The sequence below is a fragment of the Musca domestica genome, unplaced genomic scaffold (genome assembly GCF_030504385.1).
Source record: "Musca domestica strain aabys unplaced genomic scaffold, Musca_domestica.polishedcontigs.V.1.1 5, whole genome shotgun sequence".
Classification (NCBI taxonomy): Eukaryota; Metazoa; Arthropoda; class Insecta; order Diptera; family Muscidae; genus Musca; species Musca domestica.
Window position 1 is genome coordinate 25,516,073 of NW_026712346.1, and position 23,544 is coordinate 25,539,616.

Consider the following 23,544-nt stretch of genomic DNA (forward strand, 5'->3'; position numbering starts at 1 on the left):
AATTATGTCGTCTATATACACATAACATATTTTTCCTATACATTGTTTCAATACGTCATCAATCATTCGTTGAAATATAGCAGGCGCGTTCTTCAGGCCGAATGGTAAACGCAGATATTCATATTTTCCATTCATAGTGGAAAAAGCAGTTTTTGGTATGTCGGACTCTTTCATCGGTATTTGATGAAAACCCGATGTAAGGTCTATTGTTGTGAAGTAATTAGCCTGACCGAGACTACAAAGTGTAGCATTGATATCAGGGATGGGGTACGTGTCAGCGATTGTTATAGTATTCAACCTTTTGTAATCAATTACCATTCGATACTGCTTTTCTCCGTTTGGTTTTAGTTTTTTTTGGAACGATCCAAATTGGGGAGTTGTATGGACTCTTTGATGGGCGTATTATTCTAGCGTCAAGCAGTTCATTTACTTGTCTTTCGACTTCCTCTCTCATACAAGCAGGATAAGGGTAACTTTTACTATAAATAGGTTCGGAGGTTGATGTCTTTATTTCCGCGTGTATGCTGGTATCGATCAATTCATTACCACTAAGTGGTTCAAAAAGTTTTGAGTATTTACCTAATAAAGAGTTAATTCTATCATGGATTCGATGAGGTAAATTCTGCCCTATAGTAAAGAATACATCTGACGAGAAACGTGCTTTTAGGGGAATTTCGTATTTGCCTACTATAAGAAGATCGTTTTTTCTGTCTATTATTGCCCCAACTTTCCTTAAGTTATCATCACCGATTATACCCGAAAAATTACCCAAATTAGGTAATACGAAAAATTCAATTTTTGTTAAGTCCCCTATGCTATTAAATATTTTTAATTCTGATTTGTTCCGAATTGTCACGTTACCGCCGACTGAGGCAACATTAAATACCCTCTTAACAGGAATACACCCTTTGACTACCCCTTCTTTAATGTAATTTTTGTTTGCTCCAGTATCAATTAAGAATTCCAATACCCGACCATCCGCTAAGATATATTCTATATATGGTACGCTTGATGGCCGGATTCCAGAAAATCCTCAGAGTTTTGTTCATTTGGTGATTCCAGGTTACCTTCTTCAACTACATCTTGTTCCTCTTTCTTTTCAGAAAGGGTATGATATAGTCGTTGTAGCTTTCTGGAATAGTTTTCTGATCCATTACTTCGTTTGAATGGATTCGGTCTATTCATATAATTCACGTTTTTTGTTTGTATAGAAGGATCCACCTCCATTTTCTCCACCGGAAGATATGACATAGAATTTTGGTTTCCTTTCTGTAAATAACGATGATCCGCTGAATTTTGTTGACGATGATCTTGAGAACGCCAATGTGGTTTCGGTGGCAATTGTGGAGGCTTATTCTTAGTCTGGTGTGACGTAGTATTCGGCAGACTGTTAATAGGTATTGAGACTCGATTGTTAGAGGAGGGGTTATGAATCGAGGAATTTCGAAAATCAACATTTTGCATCTCCAGGCACGCTGAATAAGCTTCAGGTAAAGTTTTTGGACGCTGTATAAGCAACATCCGGGACATGTCTCCACTGAGACCCCGAATAAAAACATCCAATGCTCTGTTGCGATAAGTCTCTATAAGGACTCTCACTGTCTCTTCCGAGTAAGACTCGGTTTTTATTTTATTTAAGATTAATGAAAATTGATGATTAACTTTAGCGTAAAACTCATCAACCTTCATCCCTCTTTGGTTGAGACGGTGCAACTGGTGCTCCAGGGTACGTATGTCTCTCTTATCTGCATAGTGTAGTGACAGACATTCTTTAATTTTTGACCTGTTGCTGTCAAAAATATTATACGAAATAAGGGCAGAATCGGCTGCACCCCTGACCTTTTGTCTTATATGTTGGAGGATTGCTCGGTACAAGGGTTTATCCCTTACTACCGAAAAATCTGACAACATACTTTCAACAGAGTGGACCCATGACACATATTGTACTGGGTTTCCGTCGAATATCTGTAATTCTTTCACACAATCAGGCAGACGACTAAGGGTTGTGGGAGCCTGTGTCACTTCCTCGTCAACTGCATTTACACGGTTGCTAGTCGAGGCCGCAGCTTCATTTAAGGCATCGAAATGTGACACTTTCCTCTCTAATATATTAATCTTTTCAAGTAGAGCATTCACTGCTCCAGTAATTTGAGTGACATTAGACCTCAGTTCTTCCATAGTTAATGTAAGGGAAAATAAAATGAATGACTTACGTGACAATTGGGCAAAAGTGCATGTGGCCCGTTTTCAGTATTATGTTAATAGTTGATTTTGTTTCTGGATTTATAAATTTTTTTATATATTGGACTTATTCTTTGACAACCTTAGTTATATTCTCTTGATTATATTCTTTGACAACCACTTTTTCAATTATTAGAGATTTATTTCTTGTTACATAAAATTTGGATATCTTAATCCTTTTTTTTTTTTTTTTTTTTTTAATTGCAAGGACCTTCGTGAGGGTTGGTATGCTCGGGCGCCAGTTAAGTACCTACGTCCTGGTTTTAATAAAAAAAAATCACTTCACAACAACAGTTGTTCCGAAAAATAAAATACAAAATTTATTACTTTAAATGCCTTTATTAATTATAGTTTTTAGATAAGAGGAAATTAACACGAATCGTTTTACTCCCAAACTCCAACTGATTTCTCGCCTTCATAGTTCTTGACTCCAAACCTCACGTTGTTGGCAGCGACGTCCAAATTATGCTTATTTCCCACAGGTGCATTATGCTGACGGTAGGCCTAGTGCACGAGTTCGATGACTGTGGGAACATATCATATTTCCGTTTCGCAAGCGAATCGAAAGTGCTGATTTAGCGGCACGTGTAGGTATGATACGTCGCAGCACAGTGGTTTGGAGGTATTGAGGTGTGTTAACTTATGTATATAAGTTAATGTTAGAAGTTAAAGTTTATTTCACACTGCTATGGTGTTTCTTTATTTTGTTACTAACATTTATGTTGCGGTGCTATGCACCTCTCTTGTTGGATTTACAATTATGAATCCCTTCAACTTAAAACTAATATTATACTGCAGCCTGGTCGTGCTCGTTATTACGCTGAGTCATCACTTGCGGTGCGCTGGTATTAGTGCGCGTGTTTGTGGCGGATGACTGCCCTGGTGTCATATTCCTGTTGATTTGTCGGACTGCTTGCGCAGCATAATGATGGGAATGTTTACTAGTTGGTTTGCATATTTAGTTTGATGTTTATTAGGGTGAGCCGTTAACTCCTCCCTCTCGAATTATCAAGCGTCTCGATTGATGTGTTTAGAAATATGGCAGATTATAAAGACTGCCGCGTTGATTCAAGTTAATATTGTGGTTTGCTAGTTGTTTTGTTTTGATAACAGATTCTGTTGTGCCGGCTGCCAATTGGCTTTCTGACACAGTCATTTCTATTTGAGGTCTAGACATTCCTTCATGTGGGGTCATTTTTATAATTTTCATACTAGTTTTGCGCCTTTGCCTCATTTTTACTGCCATCAGGAGGATGACCAATGCTAATATGAGACTGATGTTAAAACATAAACTGGTCTTGAATTCAGTATTTAGACGCTCGATTCTTTTATTACTTTTCACGTGCAACGTTTTTAGTAGTTGTAGAGATAGTATTTCTTCGGTGTAGTTGTTTCTAGCTGAGTGTTTTAGTAGCGCAGGCAACGGTTTGGAGTAAGCAGCTTCTTCGACGGTGAAATTTTTGTTGCCTATCCTAATTGTAGAATTACTAAATCTTATTAAATAAGTTCCTGTTACATTTTTTTCGTTTCCATTTATGACAATATTTTCTTTTATGTTATTTATCAAAATTAATCCAGGTTCTATTTCCTCTAAATTATTAATGTGATCTGCATTTACTATTGAACAATTATGTGGGCTATTAGTTACTAATTTAGGAATACATGTATTGTTTGTTATATTGGCTACATTAGATTCTAGACATAATTCAATACCATTTATTTTTTGACAAGGACTTTTAATTCCAAATGTTGCTCTTTCACATTTTACAATTTTCTTATAATCAAGATTTAAAACAGTATTTTGATTTTTTACAGGTCTTATGGTTATGACATTACAAATTTCTTTTACAGTTTTGGGAATGCTTATAATGTAAATTATATTAGTACTATTGTTTACAATTTTTATTCGTGCGAAATTTAAAGCTTGTTCAATGTTTTGAAACGGGATTTCATCTTGATTAAATATTTCTTCTATTTTTCTAATTTCTATTTCCGATAAAATAAATGTGTTTACAATGTTGGATTTTGTTAAATGAATGGCCGAATTAATATTCGTTATTTCCTCCTTTAAAATTTCAACTTTGTACTTTGCCTGCAATATGAGGGTATTACGGAAGTCCTCACTAGTCTTTAAAATTTTTGAAATACTATTTGTCGCATTCGTTATCTCCTGCATTCTTTCTATTAGATCTCTGTTGATTATTAACTGGTTATTGCTGTTGTCTGTTAACTCATTGATTTTGTTTTTCAAAAGCATAAGGTCATCATGGTCTGGACTACCTGCCAGCCATTTCCACGCCGTTCCAATCTCATCAAGAGATCTTTTAGATCTCTCTTCAGGCATTAGCCGATTTATAAGGTGAGATAGGGTAGTAATGTCATTATGTAGGAAGGGGAGTAGTGGGTGGTTGTCTGGAATTCCTTTGGCCAAGTCGTCCTTGATCCTCTCTAGAGTGTCATGATATTCCTTGATGTTAATAACATGCAAAATTTTGAATGTCCCTGTTTGTATTTTTCCTATTCCACTCTCTATAAGAACCACTTCAGATTGAGAGTAGTCCAATATTTCTGTGACCCCTAGGCAACCTGTAATTAAGAACTGGAAACCCGGTAAATAAGTAAGTCAGTTTCTGATATGACTCTTATGGACTATTCTCCCTGATTGAGTCAGGACAGTTGAGTGCCTATTCTCCTTTACAACTTCTTCTTTGAAACGTTTAGATAATTTGGTTCCTAATCTCTTGTTCTGTTTGACAAATATTTTCTGACCTTCTTGATATTCTTTTGGTTCTTCCCTAACACGATTATGATTTGCCAAATCATTTTCCTGTTTCCTCAAGAGTCTTTCGTAGTTGTTAAGGCGAGTCCTTTCGTAGTCCTCTGGTCCAAAGGTCGTCGGTCGTCCAAAAAATAGATCTACGGGTTTCTTTCCAATTGACGAATGTATTGTGTGATTGTACTTGTTAACGCTATCTTGCAATAGCTCCTCAAAAGAGTAATCGGGTCGCTCACACTTACTGCAACGCATAATTTCCGATAAGGTCGAATGGAATCTCTCTATTTGCCCATTAACCTCGCTCTTATAAGGCGGTGCCGTAAAAATTTCCATGCCAAGTTCGTCTTCCAACATAAACCGAATGGTCTGAGAATTGAAAGATCGCTCGTTATCAAATACAATTGACTTCGGGACCCCAAAGTAGAAAATTATTTCTCTCAATGGTTTCCTAATGTCTTCAATGCCTTTGCCATTTATCATTCTGGTTACTGCGAATTTTGTAAATTTGTCTATTGCGGTTAAAACTCGAAACTTGTCTGTAGAGAAGATATCTATGTGGATTGTATGCCCAGGATAAGTTGGCATAGGTGTCTTATTAAGTTTGGGAGCGTTCGGATGTCGCTCATACTTATTTTCTTTACATACTTTACAGATATTGATCACATTCTTTATTTTCCTAGTCATGGAAGGGAAATAATAGCTCTCTAAAATTTGTCTCCTATTCTCGGCATTATTCCTATGTGCTCTGTTGTGAGTCTCAATAATGATTTGTTTTTGTCTCTCCTCATCAGTAACATCTTCAACCATTGTTCGAGCGAATCGTACTTTAATGTTTCTGAAGTGATGAGGGTACAGTGCTTGAATCATAAGCATAACTGGCTCTGAGGTCTTGATGCCGTTGACTACTGTAGGATTTAAGTATCTCTTTAATATGACTTTCAGATCTGATTCCGCTAGACTGGTTTCTTTAATGATATGTCTATGGTAGGAGGGAAATACAATGTTAAATTCATATGAGGAAGCTGATGATTCCTCAATAATGATCTGATTTTTGAAGGTATTTATTGGCACCTCAGCGGAAGGAATTAGGTCTTCCGATGAGTCCTCGGCACTGTGAACCGTGGGCGTTAGGGAGTTAACATCTGTCACTGGTGGTCTCGATAGCGTGTCCGCGACTACATTCGTGCTACCTGGTTTATAAATTAACTCGTAATTATATTCTTCTAACTGTGCCTTCCACTTCTTCATCTTCACATTTGTGTTCTTGTTGCTTAGCGCAAATGTCAAAGGTTGATGGTCGGTAAATATCTTTATGCTTCTTGCTCCATACAAGTAACAATTCAATTCCTTTAAAGCCCAAATTATCGCCAGCATTTCTTTCTCATTTGTCGCATATTCCTCTTCTGCCCTACTGAGAGTTCTAGAAAGGTATGTGATAGGTCTATTGCCTTGAGATAAAACTGCTCCTAAAGCGTATTTCGAGGCGTCAGTAGTGAGTTCAAAGGGCTTATCAAAGTCGGGATAGTTCAAAACGACTTCCTCCGATACCAAACAGTTCTTGAGCTGTTTGAAACTTTCAATCTGTTCGGAATTCAAATTGACACTGATTTTTTTTGACTGGTTTCTCGGGGTTTTCCCTATATCGCCTCTCATCATGGAAGTTAATGGTTTGGCTATTTGAGCATAGCCCCTTATGAATCTCCGATAATGTCCGGTCAAACCCAGGAACGATCGCAAGTCATGAACTGTTCTAGGTTGAGGGAAATTAACTATGGCCTTAAGTCTGTCTGGGTTTGCAGAAAAACCTCCTTCCTTTACATTGAACCCTAAGAAGTCAATTTCTTCCTTTAAGAATTCACTCTTGTCCAAATGAACTTTCAGATTAGAGTCTTCCAAAGTGCGGAATATTATCCTCAAATTTTCAATGTGTTCCTTTTTAGTCCTACCAAATATCAAAATGTCATCAATGTAGACGTAGCACCGTTTCCCTATATGCTCTCTAAGAATATCATCTAGAGCTCTTTGGAATATTGCAGACGCGTTACGTAGTCCAAATGGTAGTCTTGTGAACTCGAACTTTCCATTCTTGACGGAAAAAGCTGTTTTCTCAATATCGGATTCCCTAAGTGGAATCTGATGGAATCCGCTCTTTAAATCTATGGTGGAAAAGTATTTCTGTTCGCCTAAGTTAGCCAAGATTTCTGTAATTTCAGGTATGGGGTATCTGTCAGGTCTGGTTATCTCATTAAGTTTCCTATAGTCAATAACCATGCGGTATTTTTTCACACCTGAAGCATCTGGTTTTTTTGGTACTATCCAAACTGGAGCATTATATGCGGACCTGGAAGGGCGAATTATCCCGTCCCTTAATAGTTCTTCTATCTGTTTGTCAATTTCGGATTTCAGTGCCATTGGATACGGATAGGATTTTGAATAAACTGGACTATCACTACTCGTATTAATTTCAGCTTGTACGATTGTTGAATAAGTGAGTTTTTTATTGGGATCTGCAAAAAGGTTTGGATGGTCATCCAAAATATTCCTGACTTCTTTTTCATCTTCGGGATTTAGATGATTTAAACGTAGATTCATGTTATTAATCTCATCAATTTGCAGCTCTTTCAAAGGAAATTTCTTTCCATCCAGAATTGTGAGATAGGATCTCCAAGTGTAAATCACTGCATTCAAAGATTTCAGGGTATCATTCCCTATTATCCCATCAAAGGTCTCTAGACCAGGAAGGATGTAAAATTCTAACTTTCCGATCCCGCAATTAAAAATGTCAATAAAACTATGGGTCTCTATACTAACTATGCCGCCTACGGACTTAACATGAAAAGGTTTCTGGTTCTTTAGAGGGTTTCTAATAAATTTGCCATTAATATAATTTTTGTTCGAACCGGTGTCTATAAGAAATTTAAGTTCGTTGCCATTTTTCATTCTGAAAGGGAGGTATGGCAACGTTGAAGCTAGTCTAAAAAATTAACGTCATCTACAATTGCCAACTGATCGTCTAGATCCTCCTCGTACGCTTCGTCATAGGAAACCTCATATTCCTGTTCATCAGAACCATTCATTTCATCCGGCTCTGCATCCTCACGTATTTGGGCCTCAACATTAAACATTCTCTGCTGCTTTTGCGGCTGATGAATATTTCCTGAATTATTTCTCTTAAAGTTAGGCTGAACATTGTTAAAAGCATTACTCAACTGTGGCCTATTCTGATAGTTTACCTGCCTAGTCTGTATTGATTGGTCCACGTCCATTGGTACAGCAGGTTTAGGAGGAAGTGGGGGTCTGTATCCTCCGTATTGGGGGTGTCCAAAATTATTCACTACTGGAGGTCGATTCGAAAAGTTCGCCGGCCCTCCGTATTGTTGTTCTCCACTTCGGAAATTCTGATAACGATATTGAGTAGGGCCTCTGTACCTTTGGTCACCTTGAAAATTCCTATCACCAATCGTCAGCTGTGGGTAAAAATGTCTAGGAGGGTTAGTTTGGGGGATCCTGTTTGGTCTAGATCCTTTCTCGGTAGCGTGCTGAATACGCACACCTAGATTACCTAATTTTAAACAGGCATTTAGAGCCTGAGGCAAACTTGTCGGGTTTGTAACACTCATTAAGCTTGGAAGATTACCATTAAGTCCTCGAATAAAGGTGTCCAAAGCCTTGTCCCTATATGTTTGGGTCAATACATCCAAAGCCTCGTTCCCTATATCCAGACAATCAATCTTGTCCAGAATCAAAGACAAATGGTGGTAAACCTTCTGGTAAAAATCTGTTATGGTTTGCCCACCCTGAGATAGGACGGTCATTTGATACTCTAAGGTCGAAATATCTCTCTTATCTGAAAAATGAAGCACTAAACACTTTCTTATCGCTTTCCAATTTAATGGGGTCCGATAAGACTCCAAAGCCGTGTCGGCCTCACCAACAATTTTATGCCTAACAGTGTGTAGAATTGTGAAGTATTTGGTTGTTCCCCTTTGTGACTCATAAATGTTCATGATCCTATCAACAGCTTTCCTCCACGAACTAAATTCTCCTGGCTTGCCCGAGAATTCCCTTAACGTCTTCACTATGTCTGGTATTCTCTCTCCTTCTGAGATATCCCCAGATCCTTCTATGTCGACATCTTTAGTGGCGGTAACATCCTCCCCCTGTTTGAGAAGGTTTGCCACCGTCTCACTTATTATTCGTTTCACCTCATTAGTCTGACTTTCCGTAAAGGGATTAAACCTTACGGGAGCTGCCCCAGAAGGCGAAGATGTCTGTCCTGAAACACTCATAGCTTCGACCCTTGTTATTAAGTTGTTTAAATCTTCCGGCATTGGCCGCTCGAAAAAAAGGAGAAAAAGAAACACCAAATCCTAGTTCTCGTCACAAATCTATTATCAAAATTTCTTTAAACTTATTTCAGCACGGATATGACTCTTTAAATTTGGATGCCACACTCTATTTTTTGTTTAACTTAATCTAACATTTCATATTTCTTACATTTGTTAATTTCGCACAAATATGATTTTTTTTGTAAATTTAGATGTCACACTTTATTTTTTGTTTTACCTACTCTAACATTTCTTTCTTCTTACTTTGTTATTTTTGTTAAACGTATTCTAGCACAAATATGATTTTTGTAAATTAGATTTCACACTTTCACTTTCTGTGTTATTCCTTATTTTGTTTAATTTTATTTTAACATTTCTTCTTTTTTACTTTTGTTAAATTTATAATAACTTACTAATAATAATTTGATCATTTTCCTTATATCCCGGTAGTCCGCTAGTTCTTACGTAACATCCTTTTCGTACTCCTACTCAGGAACGGTTCTCGTACCGGCTGTTGGGATGTTTTAATCCTTGTGGTTGTTGGGTTCTAGGATGTGTTGATCCTTGTAGTTGTTGGGCGCCAGTTAATGTTAGAAGTTAAAGTTTATTTCACACTGCTATGGTGTTTCTTTATTTTGTTACTAACATTTATGTTGCGGTGCTATGCACCTCTCTTGTTGGATTTACAATTATGAATCCCTTCAACTTAAAACTAATATTATACTGCAGCCTGGTCGTGCTCGTTATTACGCTGAGTCATCACTTGCGGTGCGCTGGTATTAGTGCGCGTGTTTGTGGCGGATGACTGCCCTGGTGTCATATTCCTGTTGATTTGTCGGACTGCTTGCGCAGCATAATGATGGGAATGTTTACTAGTTGGTTTGCATATTTAGTTTGATGTTTATTAGGGTGAGCCGTTAACTTATATATTAGTTGTTAATATTAATACAAAGATTATAATAATGGTTAATAGTTTGTGATGACTACTACTTATCTCATCTTTAAGGGTTAAATAATTAATATTTTCAAATTCCTTTGTTTCATTATATGTTTCAATCATATCAAAAATTGGTATTTTATTATTCTTTAGATAATACTTAATAATTGCAGTTGGGTTTTGTATATGTTATATTATTAATGTTAACTTTATTATCAAAAGTGACCCTTCTAAGTTTGTTGAATTTACAATATGTTTTCCTGATATCAAAATGACACCATATTTTATAATATCAATTTGTTGTGGTTCTCTTACAATAGTTTTGCATTTAGCTTTTCTTGAATTAAGAATGTTTCACAGGCATGTTTCTTTGTCTGCTTTTTGACAATAAATATTATGCGCATCCTGTTTACAATTTCTCACATTAATGAAATAATTTTGACATTTAACAATTTCGTGTTCAATATTTAATTCTATATTATTAATGCTGATGGGTCTTACGACATCAAATTACATAATATATTTATTATTGGAAATTTTATATATACTATTACACAATCTTGCGTTTGGATTACTTTAAAAGAGGAGGCATCTAATATGTCTGTAAGAGTTATATTTTTTCATCTATCTTCACGATTTGTCTGATTTCGTTAAGGTTTAGTATCCCTGTAAATAATATTTTTACTTTTGCTAGACTAATTGTATGAATAAGATTAGTCAAGTCCGTTAGAATCAATTTAATTATTTTTCGTACTATTTTGATATTTCCTCTTGCTTATTTATTAGCTTCTAATTGATCCGTTAATTTGTTTATTATGTTAAAGAATTTTGAATTTAACATGAACTGTTTATTACTATTTATTATTATGTCATTAATTTTCTCATTAATTTAAAAAAAGTCGTCGTGATCTGGTTTTCCCGCGATCCATTTCCAAAGTGTACCTAGTTCATTTATTCCCCTTTTAGGTCTATCATTTACTTTTAGCTCCTTTAGTAAGGTCTCGATCATTTCGATTAGCAATTAGATTTTTAGAATCTGATGTTTTATTTAATTTATTTAATATGACTTTGTGTTCTAAAAGCAGTTCAGTATATTGTCCATTGCCCTTTGTAATATGCTTGGTGCATTTTTTAAACCGAATGGGATTCTCGCGTACTCGTACTTGCCATTATTTACCGAAAAGGCTGTTTTTCAATGTCTCCAGTTTGATGAAATCCTGATTCTAAATCATTAGTCCTAAAGTATTTATATTGTCCTAAGTTTGCTAATATTATATTTGTCTCAGAAATTGGGTATTTTTCCGGTATCGTAACGTCATTTAACTTTTTATAATCAATTACCGTCCTTTGTTTTAGAGTTCCATCTTCATTTAGTCCTTTCTTATATTATTGGTGAATTGTATGGACTCTTGGCCTGATTATTCCTTCGTTTAACATTCTGGTTATCTCTTCGCTGGGAATGGGTATGGATATTGTCTACCCCATATGGCGTGGTCTGGGTTTTTTTTAATTTCTGCTTTAATGTCTGTTCTAAATCGGATTTTCATATCTACGTTTGAATGTAGATTCTCTATATCCTTTTTTATCTCTTCACTTATTTTCTCTTCTATATTTGTTCGCATGATACAATTATGAAACTATTCTTCTACGTTATTTTGTTTATTTTCTTTGTTTCCTTTTCTTTCATTACTAAGTTTTGTTTGAGTTTACCTATCGACTTTTCCGCTTGTAATATTGTCTTTTTCTGTTAATTCTTTTCCGGAAGTTACAATTTTTCAACTCCTTTCTCGTATCATAGCTCTCCCTTTTCTACATTGGTCTGCTTCTAATAATATAGGTAATTTCTTTGTATATTCATAAATTCTTTGTCTTATATAGCAACTTGTTGCTCCAGTGTCTAATAATATTGAATATTTTTTACCTGTCTTTTGGTCAGTCTTTATGAAGTAAGGCAGACATTCATTTACCCTAAAAATGGTCTTCATTAATGTTATTGATTTTTTTTCTGTAAAGATTCCATCATCGCTTTCAGTTAGATGAATTGCTCTATGTAAGTTGTTATAAACCGCAGCTTGAATTTCGATAATCGAGCCATGAAATTGTTGAATTGATTGGTTAGTTTGCTTCAAATTGTGTAGGTCAGTTATTAATAGGGGTCTTTCTTTTATTTTAGAATAAGATTCGATTTTATGTGCTCCCTGACTGATTGAGTATGTATGTGTTGAGAATTTCATTAGTTTTCCTAACTATTTTATTTCGATTTTTCCTGAGGACTATTTCGCAAAATTAGTTCCATCAATATTAGCTAGGAACCCTAGAAAATTTTTGTCAGATTTAGGTAGGTCTTTTACTGCGTCGGGTATCCTTAAAGATTAAAGATTTTGAGAATTCTAAGAGAGTGGGTTGGTTATGGTATTAAATAGTTTGTCTTAAAGAGTATGGTCTTGGTCGAGTGTGTTTGCACATGAATATACAATTCAAATTATGTATACGAAGGTATAGGGGACGTACCATTCAACTGTCTACATGGATGACTTTCACACTTGGCTATTAGACAAAATTTAATTTGTCAGTTTAGTTATCCACAAAAATAATAGCCAAGAAGAATTTTGAATTTTTACTAATCCCAAATAGATCCGAGATGAAATAGTGAAGCAAAGCATACGTAGTTACGAATCGCATTTACTTTATTACAGCTCGACAAATCCGAGATATTCGATAATTGAAAATGTGTGACATTTCTCTGAAGACTCGCATATTTGCATCAAAAAGTCGCTGTAGCACCCATCTAATATGTTTGATATGCTCATCTTAATTTTCTGAAAATATTATGACATCGTCCACGCAGAAGTAGCACGTATTCCTTATTTGCTCCGTCGCCGATGGCTCTCTATCCTACTCTGAAAGGGAGTTTTGGTGAAACCTGGATTTCAAGTCAAAGTTGCTAAAATATCTGGTTTTTAGCAGTTCTGATAAGATAACTGTCGCATCTGGTCTCTGTTTTAACGAGACTTTTCTTATTTTTTCAATTCACATCCTTCCCTTTTTTATCCGCCATCTAGATGGTGACTACACCATTTTCCAGTAACTCCTGTACTTGGATGTTAATGAAGTCTGCCACACCCATTGGGTAAGGATATAATTTAGTGGCAACAAAGTTTGTATTATAGGGCGAGGACTCGTTAGAGTTAAAAAACATTCCCAAGACATTTTTCATTACTTGATAAATTTTTTGCCTATAGTGTGAGGTACTATTATGTCCTCAACTTGTGTGAATTTTAATTTAGCACAATTCAAAAATTTAATTTCTTAAGAACAAAATGTCGTTTTGATGCCACGTAACTTCAATGAATTATAATGGATGAATACTACATCGCTATAATGAGAGTAAAGAATTGTAAGATGTATAACTTATTATAGTCGCTTGCATGGGTGTACATTCCTTGTTTTTCTTTCCATGACTCTCGAAATCCTCTCTTTCGGGGTCTTATATCGCCAGTATCCAGAATTGTGATGTGAGCTTTAAGATGTTCAAGTTGGGAATGTATTGCAATTGATATATTTGGTTTTACGTGTTCAGGAGTTAAAATATATTTTAAATGAAACATACAAAATAACATTTGTCTATTTAGATTTTAAGACCCGTAATATCCCTTGAAGGGAAAATCTTGTTCAAACTATCTACATGCTCCAGTTAGGAGGTACTCTATACCAGTATGTCCTCAAAGTGAAATGCAGGCGGTCCATTTTTGGCGTTCAATCTTTTGTTCATAAATCTTGGGATATCTATATATCTTACAATATGTTGTAATTCATAAGTGAAAGTCAAAATGTCACCTCTTATGAAAAAAAGAGTTAGTTATGTCTTTTCAATAATTTAGAAACAGTTATATTTTTCTCGATATTTAAATGCTTATGGTTGTTAAAATACAAAACAGTAATTGGAATCGCTTTCAAGGTGAATGTATTATATATATTTAAATGATATTCCTCAAATAATAACTTAACTTCAACAAAGTTGACTTCAAAATCGACCTTTATCTTCAGTTGACGTGAAACTATGGCGTTATATCTTTTTTTTTTTTCTAAATCAAGGTATATCATGGCATATATCTTATATTGTTATTCCCCTTGATTTATTAAGAATCATATGATATGTAAACACTAAAATTATTACGATATTATGAATTTTAAAAAATGCATTTATTTGTAAGGACTACTTTCATTTGTAAAAACAGAATTATTGTAACTTGAGAAATAATTCAAAAACGAACATGCGTGAATGATCTTTTTACATTGTAAATTATAGAAATATAATTACAATCAAATACATTACCATTATTTGCCCATTGTATTAAAAGGGCGAACGTTTTCCGTCCATAAATATAACCTTATAAGCATGACGATAGGTCGATTAGGTTATCAGATGATCAGATTTAATTAAATTATTTGATGTAAGCTAATACAAGTAAATACATGTTTTGAACAAACATGGACGTTTCCTAATGGTGGAGCCGGAAAATGGATCTCTAAGAAATGCTAATTTTTTCTGCAAAATGACCATAGTTTTGTCAAATAAAATTCAAAATCTCTTAAAAAGACGAATGCCGAAATATCAATCATTAATTTATATTTTACAATAGAAAACAGAAAATAACTGTTTTTTTTTTGTATTTTTAAGAAAAATTAACTCAGTTTCCGTTGTTTTGCCTTCAAGTATTATTGCAAGCTAAAAGGTAGGTAAAAGGTCTATTTAAGGTTTAGACCAAATGTGTGTACATTAATTGGCTTTTTTCTCTACGAAGTGATTTGAGGCTTTATTGGAGAGCGTATCAACATAAATTAAAACATAAAATGTATTAGTTAAAATACTTACAAATGAATTGAATATTTTCTAAAACAATTTTTACACCAAGTATTTTAAGTTGCCAATCCAATCAGTGAAGAATATTGTTCAATTGATTTACCATATCGATTTTTATAAGATTAATTATTTGCCTATCTAGAAACTATTCATGAAAATTGACTATCAGATAAAAAAAGTATATATATTATATTATATTATATTATATTATATTATATTATATTATATTATATTATATTATATTATATTATATTATATTATATTATATTATATTATATTATATTATATTATATTATATTATATTATATTATATTATATTATATTATATTATATTATATTATATTATATTATATTATATTATATTATATTATATTATATTATATTATATTATATTATATTATATTATATTATATTATATTATATTATATTATATTATATTATATTATATTATATTATATTATATTATATTATATTATATTATATTATATTATATTATATTATATTATATTATATTATATTATATTATATTATATCTCGAAATTAGACTAGGTGGACTTATATTATAATCCGATTGAGGTTTTCTGTTTTGTAAAATTGTTATTATTTTCTTGCCATTCCCTATTAAACTGTTGACTAATATTTTCCGATGCTTATAATCTGATCCTATAATCTGAGCCTTGTATACTTATTTATAATGTCTTGAAGTGATTCTTCATCTGATATATGGGCTCTAACAAGACCATCTATCTTCTCTAACAAAAGATCTACTAAATATCTGTCAACTTTTTATGACCCATACATTTTTGGTTTTCTCAAAACCTACATCATATAAAATCTATTTCATATTTGACACTAACAAAATGTTGAAATATTTTTTCTAAATTTTCTACTTTCTGCAAAAGTTGTAAATCTCTGCATGTCTTCTTCGGTTGGCTGCTGATTAGGATTTCCTTCTTTAATTTCTTCCATTGTGCTCCAATCTCTAGCATTTGGGATTTTTTTTTAAATTTTTTCATTAGCTACTATGTTCAAGCCGTACTTCAAGATTCCTGAATCGGAATCGTATTCTGTAAATAAGTAATCACCAGCCTAAGTCTGTGTCTTCGCACAATTTACTCATAGATATGTCCAGTAAATGTATTGACGGTTGTACTTGGTCTGTTTGTTGTGTGTGTTATATAGGCCAATACTACATTAATACTGCTGGTTCATTTCCTCGAGAATGCTGAATTCCATCAGACTTCTTTTCAAACTTCAGGGTGTTTGAATTATTTTTTAATTTGAAAAAAAAAAATAGTGTATATACAATCAGGTGTGTTAAATATCAAAGCAAAATTCGATCTAGAAATGTTCATATATACAAACCCTTTGTTGTTACATATGTATGTCTATCTTTTGTTTAATACATTGATTGTGATATTTATATATTAAGGGAATTAAATGATTGCATATATACACATTTTACATTATAGTTTTTACGTTAAATTTAATTTTAAAATTTTATTTTACATCATAGAGATTTTTGGACATTTATTATCAGATTTCATTTCATACAAAAAGGTTTGAATAAAGTTGTAAAAAATATTAGATTCGTCAGGAAATTCTAAATTACATACAAAGAATATTTTAAACAATAAATCTACAGCTGTTAAGACTTTTAGAATTGGAAAACGTATTCCATCGAAATAAATGTGTATTTGTTTGACACTATCCGGTTCTCCCGTAACAAGCAGTATAGGCTGGATATTGGTTTTGCGCAGTTTCAACAGTTTCACTTTAAGATCCATTTCCTTGTTGTTTTCGGCAATAAGAGCAAAGAATTCTGTGAATTAGGTATGGAGTACTTCCGTTTTATTTTTATGTCAGTTTTGTCTGTGATTAGCTTTTGTTGCGGTGGAAGAAGATGGTGCAAATTCCAAAAAATCAAGAAAATTTTCGATTCTGAAATGAATTGATAATATAATTTTGAATTAAGTATGTGTATTGTCAATTAAATGAAAACTCGTCTCACCTTCGTCGTATTTATCGATATTAGTTACGATTTTGGAAGAAATTTTAGATGCTACTATTTTAGATGTCAGATATTTTTCTCGTAAAGTGGCCACTTTAATATAAGATTACAGGATTTAGGATATTTAAGCGCAAAATCGATATCGATCTTTGTGAGAAAAAAGTATTTATACAATAATTTTTATCGAAATAAACAAATTACTTACCAAATTATTTCCAGAAAGCTTTTTGTACTCAGACCAACGTTTCAAAATGTAATTTGTGCTCCTTTAATGTTCAATTTCGGAAAATCTAAGCTGAGAGAATTTTTTCCAGTAAATATCGAATTCGTCAGCTGTTGTATTTTGGTTTCGAATACAACGGAGAGCGAAATCTGACTCAGCTTCTGGAACTAAATAATAATGATAAATATTGGAAAATAAATAATATATATAAATATTTATATATTCCTATATAAAAGTTAGAGCCTTCCAATTGAGAACACTAAAAAAATTAATTTTTAAAGGTCCCAATCACTGCACCGAAAATAAAAGAGAATAATTGTATTTTCAACATTTAATATTCACAATTACAAGGATTTTTTCTTATTACAATTTCTAATGTATTCTTTTTATTTATAAATTTTCACCATTTAATATTCACAAATACAAGGCTAATTTCTTATTACAATTTCTAATGTATTCTTTTTACTTATTAATAATTATCGATCCAGCACGAATCCAAAGCGATCGGGTTGATTTCTCGACCAAGACTGTCTGTTCTTAGCCAACTCTGTTGGCTCGTTGGCTTCATCGATCATGTTGCACCAACATGCGCCGGTATGCAGACGCTGATCATGCAAATTTGTTTTCTCATCGATATTGGTAATTGGATCGAAAGCGCGTTTTTGAATATTTTATTTTGTATCTCATCACTATCCGCAAGTGAGCAAGGATATCCCTTACCTCAATATACTTTGCAAGTGTTTTAATGAATAAGTTGCGCTGTTCCTCGTTAAAATATAATGCGTTGCATAATGCTTTAAAATCAATCTCCCATTTTGTGAATCCATCAGCATATCCTTAAATGATGTAACTGGATTTGTGACAAAACCACAAACTATAAATTCCAAACTGGTATGTGTTTTAGGTGTTTTTCAGCATTGTTGAATTCTAGTTTCTTTTGAGATATCGCCATATCTCCTACTGCCAATCCCTGAAATAATATCTCTATATGCCGTGGTGTCAATATGCTCAATAATATGGCATATTACAAAAAATATTAAAAATGGTCCAACAAATTTTAATTTTTTTTTGGTCAATCACGTTTATTGATGGCTTTTTTGTGATGTTTGATATATTTTATCAACCAACATCTTTCGGTGTGGCTTTTTTCTGTGTATCATACGGCATTCTTTATTTTCTGGCATTTTTGAACTTGATACAATTATAAAATAAACTTATTCATTCTACTGCCATCGTCTACACGTACGCTATGTCGGCATAATTACTTTTCCGTATTTTCCTGTAAACTCATATCACACATATACTGTTTTGTGGTGTTGAATACAAGTTAGATCCTTATGTGTTAAGGTATCAAAAAAAATTGGATCAACGTGATCCCTATGCGACGCTTTGTCAAAAAGGATCGCGGTTTAAAGTTATCTTGTAAATTGCAATTATCGAAATTGAACTTAGTGCTGTTTTTTTTATTACGCGTTACTTCCTCAAAAGGATTGCGGACTACTTTTAATCCTGTAAGTTGCAATTATCGTAATTGAACTTACTGCTGCCTTTTAACTAAAACCACGATTTTTTTATTTATTAACATCAACTTTATTGGTTGGCTGCTAATCAAAGAGTGTATTAAGAACTACGTTACAATTTTCGAGTGAGAATAAAATTTTAAAATTAATTTGCTTATTTAACAAAATTAGTTTCCTTGAAACCATGCCACTCCGTTGTTTAAAATTTAGTTGCTGTTACCGAAAACAATTATTGTTAATTTCGTCTACACGCGCAAAGCACGAAGTCAACTTCCGGATTTAAAATTAATCGGAATTTAATGTTGGGAAAAATATTTTGAGCAGACGAACGTCTGCAATGCAGTTTCATGAGAATTGATTACTTTGGAATAATTATTAAAAAAACAATATTTTATTGTATTAACAACTTATTGTGTGTTAACTCCTCCCCCTTTAAAAACGATTGTCCCCAGTCGTTTGAAATATGGTAAGTCATCGACGTTTTGGGGTAACTGTATGCATGAATATTGTGTGTTTTTTCGTTGTTAAAACACCAATTATCAAAAAAAAATATAACAAAAATCGAAAATAAATAAAAAAAGGTAAATTTAGTTACAACTGATTCCGAGTTGAGTTCATGGATGGACTATTAATATGCAAATAGTTTAACATTTCCAAAGATAAAAGATTTATGAATTCATTTTCGTTGGGTGTTTGCTGTATTGCTGGTGGACTAATTATTAAAAATGGAGCTTCTAAATTTTTGTAAAATTTGTCATTAATACGCAGCGTGACATTTTGAAATTCTATTAAAAATGTTCCGTTTAAAGATTTATTATTTACTGTTTCACTAAAATCATTAAGAAATATAATACCTGGCGAAATAGTTCCTATCTGAAGAATATGATACCCGTGAGTAATTTGACAAGTGAATTCAATCCGTTTAGTAGCAGTGGGATACAAGTATTTTTGGAAATATCTACTAATTGGTTCCTTTGAAAAAAATTTACATTTTTTGTCATTATTACTAGTTAAAGGTATTTCAATAAAATATAAAAGTTTTTCTTGATTATATACTACTTTCAGTTTTGAAAATTCTAGGGCTTCTTCTATTGATGTTACAATAATATTATCGTTTTTTATTTTTTCTAATGCAATTTTCATTTCTTTTTTATTTAATAAAAATGTGTTTACAATATGTAGCTTAGCCCATTGTATTCCAAATATTCTTTTGTAAATCTCAGTTTTATTTGCATAGTGAGTGCAGCTTCATTCACATAGTTGTTATCTTTTTATGTATTTTTCTATTTGATTTGTAATTTGGGTTAGGTTTTGTAACCTTTCTGTAAAAATGTCATTTATTATTACTTGTTGGTTATTGTTTTGGATTGTTTGGTCTAAACTTTTTGTAATTATCCAAAATCATCGTGATCCGGAGATCCCGCGATGTATTTCCAGGCTGTGCCTATCATATTAATGGCTCTTTTCTTTTTTCTATTGATTCTATGGTTTCAAGGATATTGTGTATTTCTGATATTTCATGTGTTAGGAGTGGGAAAAAAGCATTATATTTAGGAATGGTTTGTGTAATTTTCCATTATATGTCCTCAACGAGGTTTCTGTATCTTCTTATGTCTATGATGTGAATAATGTTGAAAGTTCCATTTGATAGTCCATTATGTGTGAAGTTCATAAAGTGTGTGTTGGTTTGTGAAGAAGTGCAGTGAAATGTTAATGTTCTGTTAAAAGAAATATATAAAAATGAAGTCAGTTTTTGATGTTGCTTTTATGTACTATTTTCCTGATTCTGTAAGTATTGTTGTAGTGTTATTTTCTTTTACTATTTCTTTTCTAAATCTTGGAGATAATTTAGTCCCTAAACCCTTATGGATTTTTACATAAATTTCATTACCTGGGTCAAATTGTTTGATTGGTTCCCGTTTTTTATTATGGTTTTTAAGGCCAGTTATCTGTTTGCCTCGTAATCTTTGGATATTATCTTGTCTTGCTTTATCATACATTTCGGGGTCTATGCTAACTCGTCTTAAGAAAAATACCTCGAGTGGTCTTTGTCCTGTTGTGCTATGTACAGGGTTGCCCATATTCGACGGACCTTTGGGCCCTTTGGGCCCATTCCAATCGACGAGGCTTGTCCGCAGGCAACATTCTTTGCGTCAATTGAATTTTGTACGGGAACAAATGCGAATAATCCGTTGTAAAGTGGACCGAGCGATGCCCAACTGCTGAGAACGGCGTTTTTGGGATGTTCTCGGGGACCTCTCAACACTGGCTCGTACGGCAGCGATATTCTCGGCCGATCGCCTTAGTCGAAAATTTTTCGTATAAAGGCTTAATGGTGTTCTTAGAAGGCGCACTTCTCACATTTTTTAATGTTTTAAAAGCACGCTGAGTTTTCACAATTAACTACTTGTAAATTTCAACTATTTCAGAGCGCTGGCGAGGCGTGTATTGGTTCATGTTAAAAATCTGCTTGGACTGACGTTTCAAACGCCGTATGTTATTAAGCGATGTGACATCTCTGTCAAAAGTTATGGCGTTGCCAGATGAGTCCGTCGAATATGGCCAACCCTGTATTGTGTAATTGTATACATAAATTGCTCTATAAAGGTAGGGTATGCCCGTTCAGTTCGAAGGCAACGCATAATTTCAGCTAGGGTGGAGTGAAATCGTTTGACCTGACTTGGAGCTTTGTAGATTTCAATATTCAATTGGTCTTGTAACATAAAAATTATTTAAGCTGAATTAAAAGACTTTTCATTATCGAAAAATATAGTTTTTGGAACACCGAATAAAAATATTAATTCTCGTAAAGGTTATTTTACACGTTCAATAACTCTTGACATAATAATACTGCCCTGACCGTATTTTTTTGAGAAATTATCCAATGCTGTGAGAACAAGTTTTTTTTTCGTTTTAAAAATATCAATATGGACGATCCCCCAGGATATAAGGGTATTGGTGTTTCCCGTAGTTCAGGTTTCTAATTTGTTTTCTTTGCAAATAGTACATAGCTTGACTTGATTCCGTTAATTTTATTGTTTATGCTGGGAAAATATTATTTTTCAAGAATCTGTATTTTATTTTCTCTGGCATTTTTATAAGCTCTTTTGTGTGTGCTGATAATTATTTCATCCTGTTGGGTATTGTCTTTAATATCTTCCACTTGGAGGCTTACAAATCTAATACGATATTTTGCGAAGTGGTGTGGAAAAATTTTTTGAATTTTTCCCATTAATGTTTCGGGTGCTTTAAAGCCATTTATTACAGAGGGATTTAAGTATTTTTTCAGAATTTGGATTAGCTGTTCAGGGGTATAATCTATTTCTGGAAGTGTATGCCTGTGGATGTTTGGGAATACTATATCAAATTTATAGGAGTTTGTTGGATTTGTCTCTTTGAGGCAATGGGTTGTCTCCTTGAGATAAAACTGCTCCGAGAGCATAATCTGACGCATCAGTTGTTAGCTAGAGGGGCTTCTCATAATTTGGATAGTACAACAAAATATCTCTTGATATTAAAGAATTTTTTATGTTTGTAAAAGATTCAACCGCATTTGCATTAAATTCTATAGAAATTTTAGACGATTGTCTTTTTGATATTCGACCCTCTTCACCTCTCAAAGTGACGTCAGCGGTTTTGCCAATTTTGCATAATCTTTTATAAAACGGTGGTAATATCCCGCAAGGCCTAGGAAGGATCGAAGTTCTTTAATAGTTCTGGGTTGTGTAAAGTTTGCAATAGCGTCCACCTTTCTGAGAAATTCTACTTCTTGTTTAAAGAAATGACACTTGTCCGATTGGACATTATGAATATCCCGAATATGGTCATCTTCGGATTAGCTGTATATATCGATATATACGTAGCATATTCTAACTATCTGTTCGTTGAAATATCGACGGCGCATTTTTTAAATCAAATGGTAAGCAGTGAACTCGTATTTACCATTATTGATAGAAAATTCAGTTTTTTTCTACATCAGAGCTTTTTAATGGAATTTGGTGGAATCCGCTTTTTAAGTCCAAGACACAAAAAAATTTGCTATTTCCTAACTTCTCCAAGACATCGGATATCTCAGGAATTGGATATCTATCTGAAATTGTAACGGAATTTAGTTTCCTATAATTTTTAACTAAGTCCGATTGAATGTAGTTTTTACTATATCCCGTGTCTACTAAGATTCTTGAGAGCTTGTCATTATAAAAAATGAATGTCATCAAGTTCGGAATCTGCTTCATTGTTTGGTATATTATTTTCTTGATAAAAATCATTGAAATAGTTTTCCGGATCTTGGACGTAACTTTGCGGTGTTTCTTGTTCTTCAGAATAATCTTCATAATTAATGTTGTCGGGCTCGAATGTATCTCCTGTATCTGTATTTATATGGAATGTTCGTTGGGCTTTGGTGGACTAACGTTTTGTTTTGACGGTGGATTGGGAGGTATTTTACTTAAGAATTGATTTTGAGTTGGTCTATTTGCGGTATTGATTTGTTGTGATCGAATACTACGATCGACATCCATTGGCTCCGCTGGCTTTGGTGCCGTTGGGCGTAGTGGAGGCTGTCTTGGGTGGCCGAAACTTGGTATACCCATATTATAATTATTGTTCATTTTAGGAAGATTTTGTGGGTTAGGTATGTAGGCT

General features: G+C 33.5%; 1 protein-coding gene and 1 long non-coding RNA gene across 3 annotated transcripts in view; one reads left to right on the forward strand and one right to left on the reverse strand.

Annotated features, from left to right (window-relative positions):
- LOC101888667 (probable serine/threonine-protein kinase DDB_G0272282) overlaps positions 1–23,544 on the forward strand; it is a 280,021-nt gene that overhangs the window by 239,208 nt on the left and 17,269 nt on the right. The gene's annotated exons all lie outside the window — the stretch shown is intronic.
- The window catches only part of LOC131805045 (uncharacterized), a 43,912-nt gene continuing 36,169 nt past the window's right edge, over positions 15,802–23,544 (reverse strand). The window contains exons 2-4 of the long non-coding RNA XR_009343485.1: positions 17,363–17,547; positions 17,158–17,304; positions 15,802–17,087 (exon numbers count right to left, since the gene is read on the reverse strand). This is a non-coding gene — a long non-coding RNA (uncharacterized LOC131805045). The remainder of the gene's footprint in view (positions 17,088–17,157; positions 17,305–17,362; positions 17,548–23,544) is intronic.